At 39.2% G+C, this 23048-nt stretch overlaps 1 protein-coding gene across 6 annotated transcripts in view; it reads left to right on the forward strand.

The window, feature by feature from the left end:
• Eip74EF (Ecdysone-induced protein E74) overlaps window positions 1-23048 on the forward strand; it is a 776515-nt gene that overhangs the window by 48891 nt on the left and 704576 nt on the right. For all 6 annotated transcript variants that reach the window (XM_083119484.1, XM_083119487.1, XM_083119488.1 and 3 more), the window contains exon 2: window positions 20277-20391. The gene's annotated coding sequence lies outside the window, so the exon portion shown is untranslated. The remainder of the gene's footprint in view (window positions 1-20276; window positions 20392-23048) is intronic.

Here is a 23048-nt window from a genome sequence, read left to right on the forward strand (position 1 = left end):
CAAGAAAAAATCAAAAAACGTAAAGCGCCTTGAGTCACTTATTGACACGATCTGGCAACGCCGTGAAGCAACACACCAAGGTTCCACTATCCTTCATCAGAAGTGACCTTCCTCGGTATTTCACAGCCTACCTGCGGGGCAGCGATTGCTCAACGTGGCAACCAGGCAAGAAAACGCTGCGCAATGTCACGTCACCCCTTCCCCCTCTCCTTTCTAACCTGTTCTTGGTTGATTATTTGAAATTGAATCATGCAGCCGGCAGTGATGCGTTTCCAATACGACAGAGCGACTTCCTCTAATAAGCAATTCTATTGTGTCATCCCATTAAATGACCATTTCCTTCCATTACTGGTTTCAATTTCTATGTCCTGGCTATCTGAGGGATTAACACGTGTTTCTTTTCGAGCTTGCACTAAGTCGAGCGTTGAACATTTTCCTTCCTGAACAGTTGCTTGTATGGCGATTACAAAATTGTCCTGTGTTCGATTTCCGGTAGGGACCATTTCAGTTGTTCGAAGCTAGAGTGGATAGAGAATTCTTCGCCCGGAGCAAGAAAAGATTTTGAAGCCTTCTGCACCGAATTCTGCAACCACCCCGCTGCTTGGGACAAATATTATTCTCTCGACTAACGCTTCAATATTCGCTTCTGTTTCTTAGCAACAAAACTCACTACTAGGAATGAACGATTGATTGATTTGGTGTTTTTAGTCCACTTTATGCACAGTAAGGCTAATCAGGACTGGACCTACAGTTTAAAGTGGGATCCGAACCATTATGTGCCTCCACCGGGTATCGAACCCGGGACCCCTTGATTACAAGGCGACGACGCTACCACTGCTTCATCGGGGAGGCCTACTAGGGATGGACGATATCGGAAATTTGATATCGCGATATATCGTCACTCGATACGGCACGATATTTTTTTTCTGTATCGTCATATCGGCGATTATATCGTATCCACCATATATATCACGAACGCTAAAATATCGTGACGATATATGTCGCCAGATATCGTGGCGATATATCGGCGACATGATATATATCGCCAAAATATAGTGACGATATATCGCCAAAATATCACGACGATATATCGCCGACACGATAAATATCGCCAAAATATCGTGACGATATATCGTCTAGTTGATATCGTCTGGACGATATATGGCCCAACACTACTCACTACCACAAAATTGTCCTTCGACAAAAGGTTAGACATGCACTATTTCATTATTTATTTATTTGACATCAACCTTTCATCAAATTGATTACATTTCAAAAAAATTCCATTGCGTGGATATGTTTTCCATTTGAATACGATTTGGATTTACACACAACCATTTTATCACCAGCTGTTCCTAACTGTTTAACCGTAAGGCATCGCCTTACACATAAACTTACTTCACTGAGATTTATAATCATTCAACGTTCCTAGTTTTACTGCGGGCCAATGTCAGTGTCCAATTTCAACGGGAAATAAACACGCGGGCTTCCAAAACAGCATAGTGGCTAACGCTGTCGCCTTGCAATCAAGAGCTCTACTTTAAACTATGGACCACCCTATATTTGCACAGAAAGAATAACAAACATTGACTCCGAACCTTTTCTCCCATGATTACAAGGCCAATACATTTGAAAGAAGAATCGGCATTCATTTCATTTTGAGAACATTACAACTTCTAAACTTGTTCTTCTTCAGATCTTGAGATTTCACATGACAAAACAGGCAAGCGCCTACCCCTCTCTCTCACCCCTTTCATGTGTCTTGAAGGCAAATTAAAGCAAACTTTCCGTCCAAAAAAAGCGACACTGTTTATCAAGCGTAATTGGTCACCCTGCCCGCCACTCGTTGTGCGTGAAAGAAAATATTTTGGGTTAATTTCTGCACGGTGTTATTGCAAAATAGGATTCACTCCTTAGAGTGGCTGTTAAACGAGAGCAAATAGAGACGAGTTACGATTCAGGTGGAAGATAATAAGGAAAGGCGAACTTGGAATTTGGATGGAACACAGAATGGGTCGGTTCCATCCTCGATTACATGCAACCGTGCCGTACACAAAAGAAAACTTGGGTGCCTACATTCAAGGCGTTCGTCTTAAGATTATGGTCATTGTGGAGGTGATGTCATTTACCCCCCTAAACACTCAAGGGTTGGCCCGAGAAACCCATTGATTAGAGCATAGTATTATAAAATTATTGTAAATAGTTCGGTCCAAATGTGAAAGCAAAAAGTGCGAGTGGCGCCTCTCAGCGGACAATTCTAAAACATCTTGCAGACAGTAATTCATAGCGCCTGAGTTCAATATCTGCTTATACAGTACGTTTATCTGTGATTAGAGATTGGGTGAATCCCAAAGTTACTTATTCAATAACATGGAAAGACGTTTCCGAATATCACCCACCCCTGGAATTAAACCTTGGTTCCGCGCAGGCCCATAGCCAGAATTTTATTTATGAAGGAGGGGGCTCATCCCTTATCAGCAACCGCCAAAAAAAGGCAAAATGGGGGGCGGGTGGGGGGTAGAAGCCCTGACGATGAATTTATCAGTATATTACAACTTATTATACAAGATGTTTAATCCTGTTAATGAAGTAAAATTAAATACCACTATACACTTTTTAAATTAGATATTTGTAGGATTTCGGGAGGGGCTTTAGCCCCCGAGTCCTCCCCCTGGCTGTGTTCCTGATTTCACGTATTAAAGAGAGGTGTCATAACAACTAGACCACTGTCCCTGCAAGACATGTCCATGTAATATATGAAAAAAAATCCCAATAATTCCAATGAGTTAAATGACATCACAACCCATACTTGTACAAGTCTAACGCCAACGATTTTGTGATGTAGTGTTACTTTATATGAAACAAAGATCAAGAATATACCTAGGTATGTTCTATCATTGAAGAATGAAGTAGTCTATATTTGCTCATTACTCGACGGGAAGTTCCAGCTTCGAACACTCGTGACGGCATGGATGTATCATTGTGTATATCCACTGTGCGAATTAAGCTTTTTGTTTTGGGGAGGAATGCCCACTCAGTGGCGTATTTGTGATTTAATTTTTGGAAGTAGGTTTTTTTGGGGTATGCAAAGTTGTATATACGTTGCCAGCGAGCAAACTAAAATATTGCCTTGCGGTTCCAAGTACAGTACCTTAGACTGATTGATTGATTGACTTCCTTTCAGTAGCGTATACTGGATTCAAAACTTGGGCTATCTCATCATATTATAGTACTCGAATGGACAAATATTTGCGGAGGGAGGCGTTTTTCGTTCATTGTTGGAAAGTGATGTTCTCTGTCATAAAAACAACGCTTTTCCACTTTCCTCTAATATTTCGCTCCAAAATTCCCCATTGCTGGGAAGATGTCGCCAAGCTCAACTCACGCAGTCCCCTCCGGATTTCAAAGAAAGCGGACAATATTGCCAACTCCTAAGAAATTAGTGTAACAACTTGTAAGAAATTAGTGTGCCAACTTCTGAAAGGCCATCATCTTATTATTGAAATGAACAATTTTATGCACATTTTTAGACAGATTTTTTCTTCTCTTCTGAGCCTGGGCTTTGCAGGTAGCCTAGATAGCCTGGAATATACGCCTCTGCTTCCTTTATTTCACTTTGCTGTCTGTGCCACTGTTTGGCTAATTTGCGAAGATGGGGATGAGTGATGATATGATGAAATTGATGAATGGACACTCACAAACATTCATGCCCAGGCCAGGATTGGAACCCGGGACCCCTGGAGTCGTAGCGCGATGTGCCACTCCGGCACGGGGCGTAATTTAGAAATACTATTTACATTCTAATAAAACCCAAGTTCAAACACAAAAAAAGCTGTCGAACTAGTAGCACCGAAAACGTGACCAAATTTGTATTGCTAAGTTCTAACATAACGTCCGTCTAACCTACCTGCAAGTTTCTTGTGAACGCTTATGGATGTAATATATCTGAAATATTCCATTAAAGTGGACAACAGCAACAGCCTGCTGTTGTCTCTGCTCGGTGAGATTAGTCAGTTGCAGAATGGTGTCCTCCTTTAATCCACACGGCTGCATACTTAACGGCAGGGAAATATTTGTTGTCTGGATGGACACGAATGATTTTTCAATTGTTTGTTAGATAGTTAAGAAATGACTTACTATATGCTTTCTATTCCATTTTTCTTTGAGGGGGATAGAAACATCCCTGATAGGGATAAAAATAATTCTCTCTTGTTTCCGGGGTGGGTTCCCCTACACCCCCCCCCCGTTAATTCGCACACTGTGTATATCCGTTTAATCAGTTCATCACTCATCTTCATCTTCGTGATTAGCCCAAGCGACGTAAAATGACCGAAATGGAAAGAAAGAACGAGAATTGTTTAAAAACATGGCCGCTCCCTTGCCCGGTCGCTGCATTTCACCTGCTCCCCACCTGTAGATCCGGCTAACGGAATTGCCTGATGACGTCATCGGCTGGAAGCATTTGGGAAGAGTTGCATTGTTAGGCGCAGAAAACATATGCAGTGATCCTACCAGCTGTTGTGTTTGTGTGCGTTCGCTTCAGTAATTCTGTATGTAATTATAAATACCTGAAGTATAACTTACTTCAGAAGATAAAATCGATTCTTTATGCTTTTTTCGACGAAAATACTGTTTCTCTAATTCCTTCAAATACGTAGCCAGCCAAATTACACTACTCTGAACTTTTTACGGAAATAGAAATGCTGAATTTGTAAATTACATTAACTTTTTTTGATTTGCTGGCTCTTGTTCTCATATTAAGCATGAAAATGTAAGTTATATTGCCGGAAAATGTACCGTGTGCTCTCTGTACGTAGCAACCTTATTTTTCGCAATTGGATTAAAAACCGAACAACGTTAGTTTTAGGTTCCAAATCCTTTATAAATGGATAAAATAACATTAGGATGCATACTAACCCGCAAGAGAATGTAAATTTAATATTTAATATGATATTAGTGTTTCTCACAAATTTCATCACATTTTGCATTATTTTGTTTAAGCATTGCGAAAACCACACATTTTCTACTATGAGAGTTAAATGTGTTCGTTACCATTCTGGCAAAGTAATAGTTTATGATGACCATTATCACAATTGATGTAAATAGCGACAGGTTGTTTCTCGTGCAAACTTGCCTGACACTTTTTCAAGACCCTTTCATTCAGTCCCAGGTTGGGGACCACTCGAAAAAAAACATTCAGGTCTATCCAAAACACATTCTGCAATTCTTACAATAATTTATGTTTATTTTGGGCAGAGAAGCCAGATAATGATAAAAGTGAAGAGGCACTACATGATACAAAGTTGTTTTTCAGGATAGGGTCAAAGGTGCCCATAGGCAAAGGGGAGCAGTTGCCCCGTCGTGGAAATTAAAGTCGGTCCAAAGTTATATATATATTTCACACGTACATATTATTTCAAAATTTTCGTTCATTTTTATAAAGAACTGATAATTACAATTAAGACTTGTACATATTGTTGCAGGAATACGACAAATGTCCGGGCCTTCCCGATGGCGCAGTGGTAGCGACGTCGCCTTGTAATCAAGGGGTCCCGGGTTCGATACCCGGTGGAGGCACATAGTGGTTCGGATCCAACTTTAAACTGTAGGTCCAGTCCCAATTAGCCTTACTGTGCATAAAGTGGAGTTAAAACACCAACTCAAACGACAAATTTCAAACTAAAGCTGTGTTTTGGTTTGTCCCCCTGAAAATCTCTCGTTTACCCAGTCCCGTCTGGAGAAAATCGTGTGGGTTTGCATGGATAGGGTAGGGTGTTTGTAAGTTGTGTGAATGCTTTGAACTAAGTTCCTGAGGTGTAAGGTGACTTCTTGAGGCACTCAAATAGCCACCTCTCTTCCACGTAGTACACCGCGGCTGCATTTTTCCAGGCTAACCAGGCTCTGGCGCCTGGATGCACAGCCATGATCCTTTAGCGGTTTGTTATACTCGTATGTCCGCCATATGTTTTTTTATCTTCCTTCATGTATTTAATCTTATCGTCATCATCTCCATCGTCGCGATTAGCCTAACTATGCAGAAAATCGGCGTAAAATAACTTCATCAGCAGTACGCAGTAACTCCCCAGCAACGACTGAGTACAAAATAAGCTTTGCCTAGTTTTGGTGTTCCTATTGCAGCAACGTTAGTTTATATACCGGGTGGTCCAGAAGTCCCGGAACGGTCACATATCGTGAGAAATACACATCGAATCGGAAAACGAAAAAATACGTGTTTAATAAGTGAAAGAAAGGTATTTGAGCTAGGAGAATGGTTGTTAGCTCGTTGGACTCGGAATGAAGTCCTCTTTCCGTTTCTACAATACAAAATGGGGGTTTCCATTTAACATTTTACAGTTGCCCCCCGCCACACCCCCAGGTGGCGGGGGTGGGGAATCAAGTGTGATATCATTGAATAGCTTTCTTTCACTTATTAAACACGTATTTTTTCGTTTTCCGATTCGATGTGTATTTCTCACGATATGTGACCGTTTCGGGACTTTTGGACCACCCGGTATGTACTTGGAAACTTGTGATTATATTTTTTCTGAACTAAGGGAAATCATGTTAAATAACCTTTTCGCAACTGCAATGTAGCTGCGTTTTATTCGAAAATGCGATATATTATGAACTTATACAAGGTGTTCCGATTCGAACCGTACATAAAACAAAGCAGTAGCAAAGGCTCTTTCGTTGTTTCCTAGAACACTGAAGGCCGCTGCCAGCTGTTGTTAGCGAAGCATGGCGGGCGGAAGTCTCTTATGGTAATTTCTCTGCCGGAGAGTGGGTGAAGGGAGGGAAGCATGTGGGCAGGGTGCTCTCCGGCGGCACATGTCGACGTAGGTCTCTTGCAAGGGGCGACGGTGGGCAGGTGCCCCCATGCAAGAAATTTCCCTTCGGGATACACCTTGTCGTGCCTCTGTTGTAAGACGCGCCCCTTTCTTTTGGTTGCATTAACAATTCAGATTTGTTCTTTATAAGGCTATTCGTGGTTCAGGTAAGGTACTGGTGATGTAGTATGATGGAAGTAGCAGTTTGGCGAACACTGACCTCCTGGGAGTCATTTTGAAGTACCGAACGGAAAACTACTTGTTTTTTCTAATCACTATAATGTTGAATAAATGATCTGGAGACTTCAGTGGCGGTGTAAGACTTTCTGATGCGGGTGGGTCACTGGATGGCTATCAAAGATTTGGGTCGGTCGTATCTTCAAAGAAGAGTGTATTTTAATATTCACAAGGTTCGTAGCACAAATAAGAATTTATTATTCAATAATAAGAAGTGGTTTTCCCGATGCCGTAGTGGTAAAAGGTTCGAATCCCGATCGAGGCATATGAGACTGAGTTAGGTGGTAGAGCAGCCGTAGGCTGAACCTCGCTCAGTAGAAAATAAAGACTATTCTATCTATTCCATATAATGGTTCAGATCCCGCTTTAAACTTCTGTTCCAGTCCCGATTAGTCTATCTTTGCAAAAGATTGGACTTGAAATACACAAGTTCAAGTGTTGTTCAAACTATCCATAGTCCTGGGGTCAGTAGTTTACGATCCGAAACCAGAGGTTCTACATTCAAAATCATGCAAGGTTTCCCATCTTTTATCATACTCTTTCATTTTATATTTACCACGAAATTTTGTCAATTACCTAAGCTGCTCGTCAAGTCAACCTTGCAGCAGGTTTTATGTATCAATCCGCGCGAGAACTGAGCTCAGAATCTTCCGTGCCAGTCTTTCCTCAACCGCCGAGCTGCTTACATCGCAGACACTGAGAAAATCCACAGTATTGCCAACCGCACAACACATCAAAACCCGCATGCATGTCAAGTGGAATGTATTTTTGCTTCTCTTTGTCTCCTGAAACATAAAATTTTAAAAGTACTTTCTGCGCATAGATTATTTAATAAATGTGTCATTACTTAATATAAATGCGAAATATCTTCGAAACATGAGAGCGTGTGTGTATATTTCGAGCACGCAAAAATAAAAATGAACAAAGATAAAAGTAAACAACGATAGGCCCTCTTGAATTTAATGACAATTTTTTTTTTTGGTTTAGAAAGAAATACATTTATGAAAAACGTGGTTGCTTCGTCCGCAATACATCCGTTCCTGTAAGACACACGCAATTCAAGTTATACCACCAAAAAAACATGATTTGTTATTGGTGATATATACAATCAGGTGCATTGTCTGTCGCTATTACTCTGGTTTCAATTTATGAATCACTTCACTAAACCAGGATTCAAATCTTGGTCTGTCCATTTCTTGCGGATAATCACCCTTCCCTTTCTTTGCGCGGAACAGTAAATATGCACCTTCAACAAAGCTTTCATTGCCGCCAGTGGGTGAAACAATAAGCCTCCCCCTTCCCCTCATCGTTGGTTTCTTCAGCCCTGGCGTGGTTTTGCATGCTGGTATCCTTCCATGTTTTATTCCCCCTTCCCCCACCCACCGAGTTGAAGGACGTCTCGTCCAAATAATAAACATGTTTCTTCTCACTGCGATATCTTTTAATACCGCGGAGATTCTTTTGTCGTCAAAAAACAAACAATCGTTTCCTCTTGCTAAACTCAAACAGCAAATCATTCAACACCCGTGATACAATTCGTGCGCACATTGACGGCAAATCACCTCACGCCCTGTTTTACTTTGATCTTGTTGCCGCAAGGAGGATTATGCATTCAAAACAACTTGCTTGTCTTGAAGAAAATTTCCCTTCGGACGAAGTCCAAAATAACATTCGGGTAAAACCGCGCGCTGAACAGTAGATTCAGCCATTCTCGCCGCTCTACAATAAACATAGGGTTAAAAGAGTGGGATGTGCAACACTGGTATCGCCGATTCCACGCGTTCTGCAACGCATTCAGTCTCGCTCGACTCGCTCTAAAGTTTCAGTGTCTCTTCAACGCACTACACATTGCAGTTGGCGAATCTACGGTTCTAAGTTCGTCTGCACAGTGATTGCAACCAATTAAGTCCATACCTGCTAATGGATGTACTATTTTGTCTGTATATTACAAATTAAATAACTGTTTTCTTGCAAGTATGCAGTTGTGTCGGAATAGAACCCGTCTCAGTGGAACTATGTTCTTGCGCGCACGTTTGGAACTACATATGCGAAAACCTGCTGCAAGGTTGACTTGACGAGCAGCTTAGGTACATTTTACCTTCGATACACAACCAATGTATTGGAAAATCATGATGGAAAAATAGCAACGAAAGATCTTGCGATGTGCCAACACAGAATGCGTGCAAAATGTGATGAAATGTGCGATAAACTAAGAATCGCATGAACTTCTAAATTTTGCTTTATTTGTGACTTAGCATGAATGCATTTATGAAAAGTATTTAGCATGTTGTTAGCAATTTAGAAATAATTTCCGACAATCATTCGGTACTATCATGAATTTACAAATTTACCTTACTATACATACAACATTTCCAGATACATTCAGTTATATATAATTCCTTATATTGCATCCAGGAAAATCGAAAATGAAAGAGGCCACTTCCATTTTCGATTTGAGTACTCCAAAAGTGTATAAACAACAGCCTCTTCTATTTTTCAAAATTTCAGGAGAAGCCTGTAACCATGGAGACCATGCCTTGCTAGGCCATAGAGCATATACTTAGCTTGACGGGAGCAAGGGGACACTTGGCCCCCCACAAATTTTCAGGTTTAATGAAGTTTATACTTTGGTTAACCTCCTTAATCCTGAAGAGAAAAGTAATAATTGGTAAATTTTTTGATTCGCAAATGTAACAGTTATTTTACAAAATAGTCCTAGACGCTGTTTTTATGGGATGCAATACTTATCGATTCTGTTCCCCGAAAGTTATGCCTTAGTTCGATTCTGCCTCTCAAAGTAAGGCCCAAAGTTACGCCCATGCCATTCACACCAAGCCGGCTCCCGTGGCGGAGTGGTTAGCACATCGCGCTACGACATCAGGGGTCCTGGGTTCGAATCCCGGCCTGGACATGGATGTTTGTGAGTGTCCATTAATCAACCTTATCATACCATCACTCAACCTCATCTTCGCAAATTAAGCCAAAAGTAGCGCAAAAGCGAAGTGAAATAAAGCAAATCAATCAATCTTTCACACCAAGAATACTTTCCTACGTATCCATGCATATGGCGTATAAATCGACAAAACGGGCCAATAACAAGGAATTTGTAATGTAGTTCTCCCCAACTTGACTCAACGCATTAGTTCGTCGAATCTTTCAGCCGAGTGGAATTAAAAATAACACGGTCGCCCATTAAGAAGAGTTTTTTCTTTCCTCCGTCACGGTTGTAACTCCCGATGATCTTCACGCGGCGTCTCGGGCTTGTTGGCCGGCAGAGCGTTGGAACCTGCCCGAGGATCCATTATTTTTACCGTGATCTGGACAAGGGCCAGCTCCTGTGGATAGGCTGCGTCCACGTGGATAGCTGGAAAGCCACCCACGCCGTTCGCGGTGACGTGCTGGCATCCCATTGTGCAAGCGATTTGGGAAGAGTGCACGCCTCAGCCACGGTCACTTGGAGTTCACTTTTATTACAAGGATCTGATGTTCCTGTTGTGGCAGGGTGCGATATCATTGAAGACTGGTGAGGGGAGGAAGGTCCTAATTCACACACACATATTTATATATAAAGGACGTATTTATGGGGTTCAGGGGATCCGGACCCCCTCCGAAAGACTTATCAAGTACTTAAATTAAATAATGAAAAATATATTCGTTTAGCCTTTGTTGTATAATTTCCTCTGAACTTATTGGAAGATAAGGATTTTATTGGGATCATACGGCTTTGAATGACTTTACAATGAAGATTTATGTACCCTACTACTCAAAATAATATTCATAAAATATTAATCAGAAACTTACTTTTCTCCAACTACATGTAACATCATTTTTGTTATTCAATTATTCATCTATTTGACATTAATTTCATTGCCAGGGCATTTGTTTTTATGTAAACTATTCCGATTTTTTAACTACAGGTAAGCTACGTATTGAATATGCGCTGTTATATATCTATTCTTATACAGTCTTTTTACCTATTTGTATAATAATAATATAATATTAATTTATGTATTGTAATTAGTATTAATTTGATTTAATATAATTACTTTAATTTAAACATTATTACTATTATTATTATTATTATTCCTGAGACTCTTGGATCGGGCCCCCCGAAACATATTTCTAGATACGTGCCTGATATATATATATATATATATATATATATATATATATATATATATATATATATATATATATATATATACACACACACAAACACACACAACACATGCACATTCACTTGTTTATTATGTTGTGACATATAAAAGTAGATTACTAGATTTTTATATGTTGTGTGAATTAACGGGGGAATGCCAAGAATTTACCCTCCCCTACAAAATATTTCATCCCCGACAAGAGATTATTTTTATCTCTGCCAGGAATGTTTTTATCCCCCTCAAATAATTGGAACAGAAAGCATATAGTATACCATATCTTGTAGGACCAGTCATCAAATATTTCCCTGACCAAATGTGTGCAGCCTTGTGGATGAAATATGGACACCATTCTGCAACTGACCAACCTCACGAGCCGAGACAACAGCAGGCTGTTTTCCACTTAAAATTTCATGCCAAAGTCTGATATTTTACATGTATTCAAGTTACAACAAGAAACTTGTAGGTGGGTTAGATGGATTACGTTTGAACTTGGCAATAGAAATTCGACAAAGTGTTCGGTGTTAAAAGTTCGATATATCTTTCTGTGTATGACTGGGTTTTCTTAAAATGTAATTATAGTGAGTGTTTCTAGATTACGTGTGAATGTTATCGTAAGATATAATGACCTAGGTTAGAACAAATGTTCTAAGGTACTTAGAAACGCAAGGCATTAGTTTAATTGACTGACTGGAAGAAAACTCGAGGAAACGTACCTTCCAAAATACAAATACGCACTGAGTGTGCACCCCCCCTCCCCCAAAGCAAAATGAATTCACTTGTTTTTTCTATATATCGGATGTTTAGATCTTTATAAAGCAGCAAACTAATGCCTTTACCAACCGGCTCATAATGTCAATAAATTACAAAATAGTTTAAATGATTTTATTATGTTTACGTTTTCGTTTAATTTTTATTATTATTATTATATAAATCAAATTGGATTTCATACTAATATTTGTCTTATATTTATTTTACAGTTGTTTGTTACATTAGCATCCCCATGATATAAGGTTGAAATCATTAGCATCTTTAGTGTTTTTTATTAATTTATCTTTTGCACAGCAGCTACATGTAATAAATTTCACTAAGCTTCTATTGCGCTACGAATAACTATTTCTAAGCTAGTTTTAGTTCCTCTGTAACAACACTATTTGTAATTTTGTCTCGTCGCATCGTGTAATATTATTCGAGCTAATATCATCTCCATTCTGATAGTAACAAGTCCAACGAACTTACTTCGACGTCAAACCCTCAGAACATCCGCACACGTATCAACATAACAATTAATTCGCGCGAATTTTGCAGACCCATAATTACAATTTGCATTGCGGTCGTTTTATTTCTGCTGGGTGGGATGGCTGTTTTTTCACTACTCATTTTTTTATTATATATTTATTCTTCTGTGAAACAATTTAACGAGCTTCCATTATTTGCTTGCGTATACGAAGCTTCGAAGGAGAGACGAGGCGTGCATAATTGATGGGCTCCTCGTGGTTACCCAAATAAGGCCCAGGTGGGCATGCTCGAGTTCGCAAAGTGTGCCCAAACAATCACGCACGCATGCATTCGTTCCGTCCGTCGAGGTAAACGAACTGCGCGAAGGAAGAAGAGTTCTTGTTCTTCTCCGTCACTGCGCGTCGATTTCCCCTGGAGATTCTCGTTTCCATCTCCTTAATGCTTCTTCCGTTAATTTTGTTTCTTGTTTTGGCGCCAGGGGCCCCTGGTTCGAATCCCCGTTTGGGCAGGGGTGTTCTTTGTGAGTGTCCCTTCATGAATTTCATCATATTATCACTAGGGAGCGGAAGTTGATGACCTAAAAAGTATAGGTGTATGACCTGTAGAATGTCCTAAAAATGGGGAAAAAATTACGTAAAAAATGCAAAAAAATTGTTAGTTTCAGGTTAAAAATTGAAATAAAAAGGAAATTAAACAAAATGCATTTTTTTTTTATTTTTTAAACGGCACCAAATGATACTACATGGACATTCAATCAATATATGCAACGAGGATTTCCAATGAAAACAACAGAATAATTTTTAAACAATTGAAACAATGAAAAAGTCGTATACACTTAATGAATAGGTGTAAAATGCATTAATTTCCCGCATCTGTGCTTGTAAATTGCAATCTTGCGAGATCTATATAGGCCTATGCTCACCTTGGTGAAAATACTCAAGAATATTACCAAAATGAAAGAAGTGATAAAATGTGACGAAACAATACACCGAATATAGCGAAAAATGACGAAAATCGGGGAAAATTACCTAAAACCTAAGAAATGCAAAAAATGCACTTTAAAATTACCTTTTTTGGGGTTCTAGACCAAGTGTAATATTGTGTATATTTAATGGGCATCGTGTCCGAGATGTTATAAAAAATATGATATTTCATCAACTTCCGCTCCCTAATTATCACTCATCGTCGCGGATAGCGGAAAGTGACAGAAAAGGCTACGTAAAATAAACCAAATCAATCTTCTTACCTTGTCCCAGCTTGCATTTCATTTGGCCACTCTCCGTGACAGAGTGGTTCGCACGTATCCTTGGAGCATTACTGTTAGATGACAGAAGCGACGCGTGTCGCTTAGAAGCCCACGTTGAGAAATAATGCAACTTTTCAAATTTAAGCGACACGACAAGCTGCAAGAGTCGCTCTGACAACGCGGTTTTCTTAATCTCAAGTTGCATGTGTCGCGTGTTCTTTCAGTGTGAGAGCTCCCTTATTCATTCATCCTGCACCTCCCCAAGTGGCGTAGTGATAACGCTGTCGCCTTGTAATCAGTGATCCAGGGTTCGATTCACCGATGGAGGCATAGGGCACAGTGGTTCGGATCCCACTTGAAAGTATAGGTCCAGTATAAAGTGGAAATAAAACAGATGTTGGTATAGGATCATCCTCATCTTTAGGATTAACTTCTTTAAAAAGGTAATATTTTTACGTTGCTTTGAATATTGTGCACGTCCGTCGTTCGACTGAATAAATCATAAAAATATGAAAATAATTTAAATTCAATTTTAGAAAATTCCAAATCTTCACGTTTGCTAGTTTCATAATTATGTACAGGCACCTTCAGATCAATTGTTGCCTCTAGCGACTCGAGACAACACACAGAAAACTAAATGCATCATATCGATTGATGCATCAGAATGCATCGATTGATGCACTAAAGTGTGTTTTATGGTTTCTTCAAAGAATCAGATTCACATTTGATGCATTTGGGTGCATTTTTGTATGTCGTGAAAGAAACACCAAAGTGCATCATTTGATTCAAGTGAGGATTTATTTCAGTCGAGATGCACTTCAATGCATCACTTGATGTTCCTTGATGCACCTTCCTGCATATTTTTGGATGATGCACTTAAACGTTTGGTCTGAGCTACAGAGTTCGTGTAGATCAGACGAAACGTTTAAGTGCATCATAAAAAGAGATGCATTCTGGTGCATCAAAACGCATCAACTGATGCATTGAAGTGCATCTCGACTGAAATAAATCCTCACTTGAATCAAATGATGAACTTTGGTGTTTCTTTTACAACATACAAAAATGCACCCTAATGCATCAAATGTGAATCTGATTCTTTGAATAAACCATAAAACACACTCTCTGAGTTCTCTGAGTGAATGCGCTAGAATACACTTCTTAGAAAACGTAAATGCTCTGTTTGGAATTTAGGAAGTAGCTTGACTGAACAGAGGAAGAAGACAGGTAGGAGAATGCCTGATAAAGAAAATTATAAAAAGCGGGATAAGAGGATAGCCTGCTATTTCTGGGAATGCTCTCCAATTACTTTGTCTAAAGGTACGTATTTTTAAAAATAACTCCCTGGAGTTTATTTTCGTCGCATGGAAGGGTTTCACAAAAGATGTCGATGCGAAACGTCCTTGCGTGTTGTGTCGTCCGCCGACAGTCATTTCTCATGGGTTTTCTTCCATAGGTCGGGAAGCATGTGGCTGAATGGTCGTTTACCGTAACGTCGTTGGACATTTACTTCTCTCAACTTGACATGCTGCAGCGCCATAAGACGAGAACATCTCGTTCTGGTAACAACTTAACAACAGTGTTTCCAACTCTACTGCTTCATTATACAGCCCTAAATGGCATGGGTCAAATCTGATCCTACAGATATTTTTCTTCTAAGTTTCCAGGGTGGAGCTAAGACCGTAGCCACTCGGGAAGGGCTCAACTTTTGATAAAAGAACGTTGAGTATGTTGAGATATTGTTAGTGGAAAATTATACTGAAATATGGCAACCCTACATATCCTATACACGATAAAAATAAATTGCTCCGCATAAAAAAATTGTGTAGATTGGTAACCATGTTTTTTTTTTTTCTGAAATAATTTATTACTACACCTGCATGTTAACAGATACAAATGGAGGAAGATAATAATATTTTTTTTTTGTGTGTGTATTATAGGGTACTCTCTGGTGTGTTTAGCTCTTCTAAAATATTGAGCACAAATGATGTGCTATTCTTTTGTTCAGTTTTGCTGGTTATAGGTGGGTTTCATGTGACGTTAGGATGCGCACAACCGCCATGTTTGCGGCCAATTTTATTTGTAGTTTGCATTTGCAAGGAAACACCAACCACGTAGCGTTCGTTACATCTGCATCAACTTGCACGTTTGTTTTAGATCATGATGTCTGCGTTAGTATCTCTTGCTTGACTTCCGTATATTTACAAGAACTAGCCTCAATCATGGCTGCTCGATCCCACAATTCAGCAGCTTGTGACGTAAGTGAAACACACCTATAGTAGAGCCAGTATTATTTCTGCTCTCCAATAGAATAAGAGCGCGCTCAAATTCGAAGAACATGTTGGTTTGATTGGTTATTTTCACACCATTACCGGAACGTGTAGGCAGCCCACACCTGCAAGGACCAATCACATCGCCGTAAACGAGCAGCGTGACAGCCTGTAGCCGGGTGCGGACAAAGCATGAAAAAAGCCAAATACAGTTGCTCTATCTCCTAAAACTGACACTTGACGTTTCTTAGCCTTTCGCAATGTCTTGTAGGAAGCACTTGTAATTCATCAGATGCAGTTGTGAAGAATGATGCGTGATGGCACTGAAGAAATGCATCTTTGCAATTTGCAAAACTCTGCGTGCTTTCCATATTCTTTCTTGATTTCCTGCGTGACTGTTGAGGGACCGTTACCTGCTTAACACAAGGAAGCTGTGACGAAGACATGGGCAGAATAAGCAAGGAGGACGCGTCTCCCCCTTCATCGTCGATCGCGGCGAGACGATTGTCTTCTCAAGTAGCTGTGGCGGGGATGATGGGCATTGTCTGGGAGCTGGCGAATGGAAACAACGAGCCTTCAATTGCTTATGTCTTCGTTTTTTCTCCTTTCTTTTTGTACTTGTGCTTGTATTGTCTGTCGAAGGGGTGGTTAGCTCAGAGTCAGGGGTTCAGGTTTCATCCTCCCAAAGCTAAGCAAAGCATAAATGCCGACTTTTTTCCGTTTGCGGGGAGGGGGGGGAGCAATTTGTTTTCTTCAGTGGTAGGTGCACACTTGATAAAAACCTTTCAAAAATTGTAATTACAATTAACTAGCTCTGAAAACGCAAACCAGGGGTACATCAAACTTTTTTAGCTGGAAAAAATTAACTATATTTTGATTACATAATTATACAACACATTACTTTATGTGTAACTTTTGATTGAAATTTTGATTATCGCGTTCTGTTTTTAATAATTATTCCACTGTCATTTTTTGGAGTTTAATATCTTCACATATACTCGCTGACACACATGCACGCGAGCGTCCGTATTTTTTTTCGAGCGTTTGTACACATCTCATAAATGTGTAACACTGTAACTTTCAGCTAAAATAAAAATAGCACACACATGTTTACAGGTACAAAAAAAAAATACTAATGCTGATGAAATAGAGCAGTGACATATTTCAAAACAGAATATCCTCAACTTCTACTTGACTATCACAATGTTCAATGAAATCTTTCTTGATATTTTCAGTGCAATATTATCCAGTTTATCCTTATGAACTTGACACAGTACAGTACCACAGAATTAAGACGCTTTTGGCTCATTGTACTTCGAAAATAGTTCTTGAGCAGATGCAATGAATGCACTGCAGCTACGTTCAGCCTCTCGAGAAGCAGCAGGCAGCGTCTAAATCATGCAAACAATAAGCTTTAAATGACTATAGATAAAGATGGAGATGGGTTAATGGGGAAAGTTATACCCTTCCTAGAATAATAGAGTAGAGGTATTATCCTGACTTAGGGGTAAAACATGTAGATGACTTATTGTATTTTGCTAACACTTCAATTCCTAGACTTTGCGTGTGAAGTAGTGGACAGATTACTTAATCTTACATACTTTCCATCCAGAAACTTAGATTTTCTTTCAAAGGGCAGTGAAATATTAAATCTTGGGTATACTTTCCCCACATGAAAGTATAAAGCTTAACAATTATAATTTTAAAGTTATATGTATTATGTTATAATAACGTTTATATAAATACCAGACTGATGTACATAAAGCAACCTTGATGACCGAGTGCATTTAGTGAACTACTCACATCCTAGCTTCGGTATGTACTTCATTCCAGTCCGGGCATGAGTTTTCCTTTCATCAATAGAACTTCATCATTGTTCATCCTCATTGTCGTGATTAATCGAAAGAGTTAGAAAAGCGATGTAAAATGATAAAATAAAAGTAACTTTACACACGTTGTTTTTTTATCAATTGCAACATTCTCAAGAAGCAGCAATATATGAAATGCTAAATCGACTGAACACTGTAATTAAACTAAAAATATTTTAAATATATAATTATAATATTGAAATTTGTATAATTTACCGCCTATTTGTGTGCAAAGTTCCTGTGTGTAAATAGAAGAAATAATTCGAGTTACAAATCTGAGGAAATAAGGACTTGAATCCTCAATTACTATGAAATTTTCATCACACAATATGTTTTTCCAAAATGAAGTAATGTTGAAACGTATATATATATATTTTGGGCCCCAAGGAAAGCTTGGTGGGGCGGCCCCCGATCACCCCCGTTTCGGCGACCCTGGTCATGGGTGTTCTTTGTGAGTGTCCCTTCATCAATTGATTGGTTTAGTTTATTTACCTTCGCATTTCTGCCAACTAATCGCGGAGATGAGAATGAGTGATGATCAAGATGAAATTGATGAAGGGACAATCAATCACAAGGAACACCCAATGCCAGGATTCGAACCCGGGACCCTTGGCGTCGTAGCGCGCTGTGAATTTCTCAAGTTGAAAAAAATTGACAAGACTATTCTGCTCTGTCAACTAAAGTTGTTGGAATATTTTAAAAATATACCTATTTTAAAAATGGCAGTAAAAAACAATATTATGGTGTTATTATGTCTATTGTATAGATATTGGCGGACAGGATGTTTCCTAGATAAATGAATCAATTATAGAAAAGCAATAATGGACATAGAAACATCGAGGAACAGGAGAAAATTGGGAGATTGCCTTAAGAAACATTGCAAATTCTATTCCGAGATGTTTCTCGTCCTGACCTTGAAGGTATAATGAGATCACGAGTCGGTGGCAGGGAATTAAGATTAACGAGGACTTGTGCATTCGAAGGGTTTCCGGAGACTCGGCCGTGACACAGCTTCTTCATCTTGGCTGACTTAATATTTGTGGAAACGTAATACAAAGAAGCGCAAAATGACGTATGTTGCTCGGAATATAATAAGAATAAAACTGTCCATGCGCAGAAGTAAACGAGCATGGAATGGGCAACCATCATCAGGCTCTTGATTGGATGGCCTTGGCTTTCGTAGGCTTCTTCCTATCGATTCCACTGGGATCATTATGTCGAAGGGATTGTTTAGGTCACTAATCGGCTGAAGACTTTTAAAAGGAAGGAAAAACTAGTCTCATAGCCGCAAGAGAAACGGGATCAAACACATACCGTCAATGTATCCTTATTTATAAATTCAGATAAAGAAATACCCACAATTTTTGACAAGGTGTTGGAAATTTTATTAATTTGTTTAATGTACGAACATAGGGCCTCTCCGATAACGTCGTCGCCTTGTAATCAAGGGGACCCGAGTTCGATACCCGGTGGAGGCACGGTGGCTCAGTGGACTTAAAACAAACCGATTAAGCAACGAAGTCCACGTTATGTACAAGTACGTTCATCGGGACTAGGCCTACAGTTTAAAGTGGGATCCGAACCACTGTGCAATGTGCTTCCACCGGGTATCGAACCTAGAACCCTCGATTACAAGCCGAGAGCATTATCACTATGCCATCGGGAAGCTAAAACACACACACACACCTTTGAATAGCTTTGTACGATTTGATGTATTGCATGCTATGTTATTTCCTTTCACTGCATGTGCATTAAGACATGATTATTTTTATAAAGTGGCAGAAAAGTGAAGTAAAATAAAGTAAATCAGTCAATAAAGAATTTTCAGATGATTTCTCAGCAGTATATTAAATTTAATATACATAACACTTAACACACATATATGCATAAGTACTGTTTTCATTTACACAACAAGCTCTTTTACTTCATATGCATGGTTGTGAAATTTGAAAAGAGAAAAATTAAATATGTGAAATGAGTGATAATTTACCAAATTATGAATTCATGTTTATCGGCAAGTTGAAATTCATCTCTGATTAGGAGTCTATACTATTCTTTACTCTGGAAGAACTTGAGAAACGTTTGTTTGACCTTATTTGTTTTCCACAGTCAAATAAATTTGTTTTACATTTAAATATAGCAATTAATGCAGGTGCGCCCTAACCTTGTTGTTGGAAAAGTTATTAATTTTCTGCAAAAGATGCAGTAGTAATCTTAAAATTACTTGGTGTATACTTTAAGGATGTTTCTTATTTTTATATAAAGTTCTATTAAATATTATATTTAGCTTGGTTTAAGATTGTGTGCATGTTGATGGCAGTGGTTCTCCAAAAAAAGATAAACTATATAATAGAAAATTTCCAGTTGAAATTGCATGCTTACACATTACTAGTATGAGAATTGCATTGACTGTTATTGACATTTTATTTCCTTCTCAGTGGGGATCCGAACCCGTTACAACGGGAAGACATGCAGGCCAATTCGGCAAGTTGTTTTCCGATAACCGTGGACCCTCATGACGGCTTTCCTCACAACAAGAACACAAAGCTATTGGTAAGTACAAGAGTCCATAGTCATTATACGTGTCCAAAATGTTCATGGAGTTGCTACGGAAATAAATTATTTTGTACTATGCATATAAAGAACGACGTGAAGGGATGCCTAACGGTGAAGTAATTGCATTGTTGCAGCAGTCTTTCTAATGTGTAAGTAATACCGAGCGCAATTTGGCTGAACGTATTCTCGATATCAGCATCACTCTCTGGCCACAGCACCTTACCACCCCACGTTTACTACTGCTAGATAACTGAATAGGCTTGACTGAAACATGTTCGATCTAACCAAGCAGCATAACGCGACAACCCTTTGAGGACCAAAGTCTGCCACAAAGGTGATTTATCGTTGTTACTAGACCGGACTATAACCAATAGACAAGTTTATATTTTAATGAAAAGAGACGGAGGTCTTATATATATAGCTACATGTAAATTACAATTAGAAATTCTTCATTCACATATGTGTACATATGTGTATCAATGAGAATTAGGAAAGATGCAAGGTATGGGAAGATGAAGGAAGCATCCTTATCAACAATGCGAGTGCCAGCCACGTCATATGATTGTTCACTGCCAAAGGCTTTGTTAAGTTCTATTTGTTTGTTGTAAACTGATTTTTAGTCACCATATTCTAGTAAATCGGACCAAATGATGTCGGGCAGAGACCTCAATCAAATCAACCTCATTGGAAAATCGTATCCTGATGTGTAGTAACGTTGCCTCTTTCTTTTATGTGTCGATTTAACATATATATACGTATAAGTTTGTCTAGCAACACCTAATGAAATGTGGCCAAATACTTTATCATTCCCAAACAACATGTTTTAGCAACTTTAGCCTACCGGATTTTGTATAAATAGGCTATAGCTGTTGTCGAATGCGCATGAAAATTCGTATTTTGCATTGATTATTTCGAGGCTGAAGTATTTTCTGTTTTTTTTTTTTTGTTTTTTTTTATCGTACGTCACTTTTCTGTCATATTTTGCTAGTCTCAGCAAGGAGGATGAGTGCTGATGATGAAGTCGATGAAAGGTCAGGGCTCGAATCCGGAACCTTCGGTAGCGATATCGAAATTAGGCCACTTATGGTCTCGTCTCGGATCTATTACCTTGACACTGAATATGATACCGAGACAGTGATAGTAAGCAACATTATTTGCTCTTTCTCACAGCTCCACGTGAAAGGTGGGGAGACAATTAATTGACCCGCCTGCTCTTAATTTGACAAATGTTTTCGTGGAAGAGGATCTCGTTCCAAATGAGATGGAATTTTCCACTTTTCTCATCCGCGGTCTCGCCGAGGAGAAAACCAGGCCGAGAGGTTCCATCTGGCCTAGTTTATCCGAAGGAAATTCCCTGCTTTGAGTTCCTTCACTCCACCTTGTCATCCTCCCACACGCGGATGGGTACCGTTATGGACGCCCCGGGCGAAGGACCACCTTTTATTCTGCCTCCGCCATCTCGCCTCACAATGCCAGGGTGAAAGGGTGCTACGCAGAAACACATTCGCACGATGCTTTTTTGTTTTCTTTCGGAACGCGTTGCTCAAAGAATGTAAAACAGTGATAAAAGAATTCCAGGAAAGTCTTCTCAACGTGGATTATTTTGCACACAGACGCGTAAAAGAGCCGTCTACATCTTTTTTTTCTCCATACAATATCCATTCAATTTGATTCACGCAATGAAAGGTTGAAAAATTGAAACAAAACAATGAGGCTGTGAAATATTTTTCCCATTAATGATTGCACAGGTAACTGTAGCACAAGATGGACCAAGCGAGTCGAGAAATATGATAATAATAACTATAAAAATAGATGCATTTTAGTGCATATCCCTCTACTAGCGTACCCACCATTATTTTTTCGAAGGAGCTGGAATTGTAAATGTGGCTATCACATAGCTGCGTTCTGGAGAAGAGACGGGATGCACAATACATTTTTCGTAATTACCATTTTCAAACTTTCTTTTAAAAGTTGTTCAAAGACAAACATGGCAATAGCGGGTCATTTTAAAGGGGGGGTGCATTTACCACTGTTTTTTCCCGAGTTCTCTTATTTCAAAATTTTGATTTTCTCAGTTTCGGGGAGGTCTGTAACCCCATCAGCTCCCCCTTGTATCCAACATCTGACGCATTGACATTAGCTTGAGGCTACAGCTTTGATTGATTGATTGATTTGGTGTTTTTTAAGTCCACTTTGTGCACAGTAAGGCTAATTGGGACTGGATCCACAGTTTAAAGTGGTATCCGAAGCACTATGTGCCTCCACCGGGACCCCTTAATTACAAGGAGGCGACGATACCACTACGCCATCCGGGAGGCCCGAGGCTTCAGCTTGTATGAACTTCTAATGCGTTTACATTTCTGTGTATAGTATGGTGTGGTCACGGTATAGAACAAAGGGGTACAGAAAGAATCAATGTCAGGTAGGAGAAGTAAAAGAAAGTCAGTGTCAGAAAAGAAGATTGTAATGGCTCTAAAGAAAGTGTAGCATGGCGTGAAGGTTTACTATGTCATATTCTCGCTGCTGTTCACTTAGCATTTGAATTTGCGAGCAGGGACAACCATAGTACAGCACATTAAGACTTCATTCTGCACAAAATTATAACAAAAATATATGTTTTCCGTATTAGAATAAATAAATCAAGAAGACTTAGG

The sequence above is a fragment of the Lepisma saccharinum genome, chromosome 3 (assembly GCF_977018435.1).
Source record: "Lepisma saccharinum chromosome 3, izLepSacc3.1, whole genome shotgun sequence".
NCBI classification, from domain to species: Eukaryota; Metazoa; Arthropoda; class Insecta; order Zygentoma; family Lepismatidae; genus Lepisma; species Lepisma saccharinum.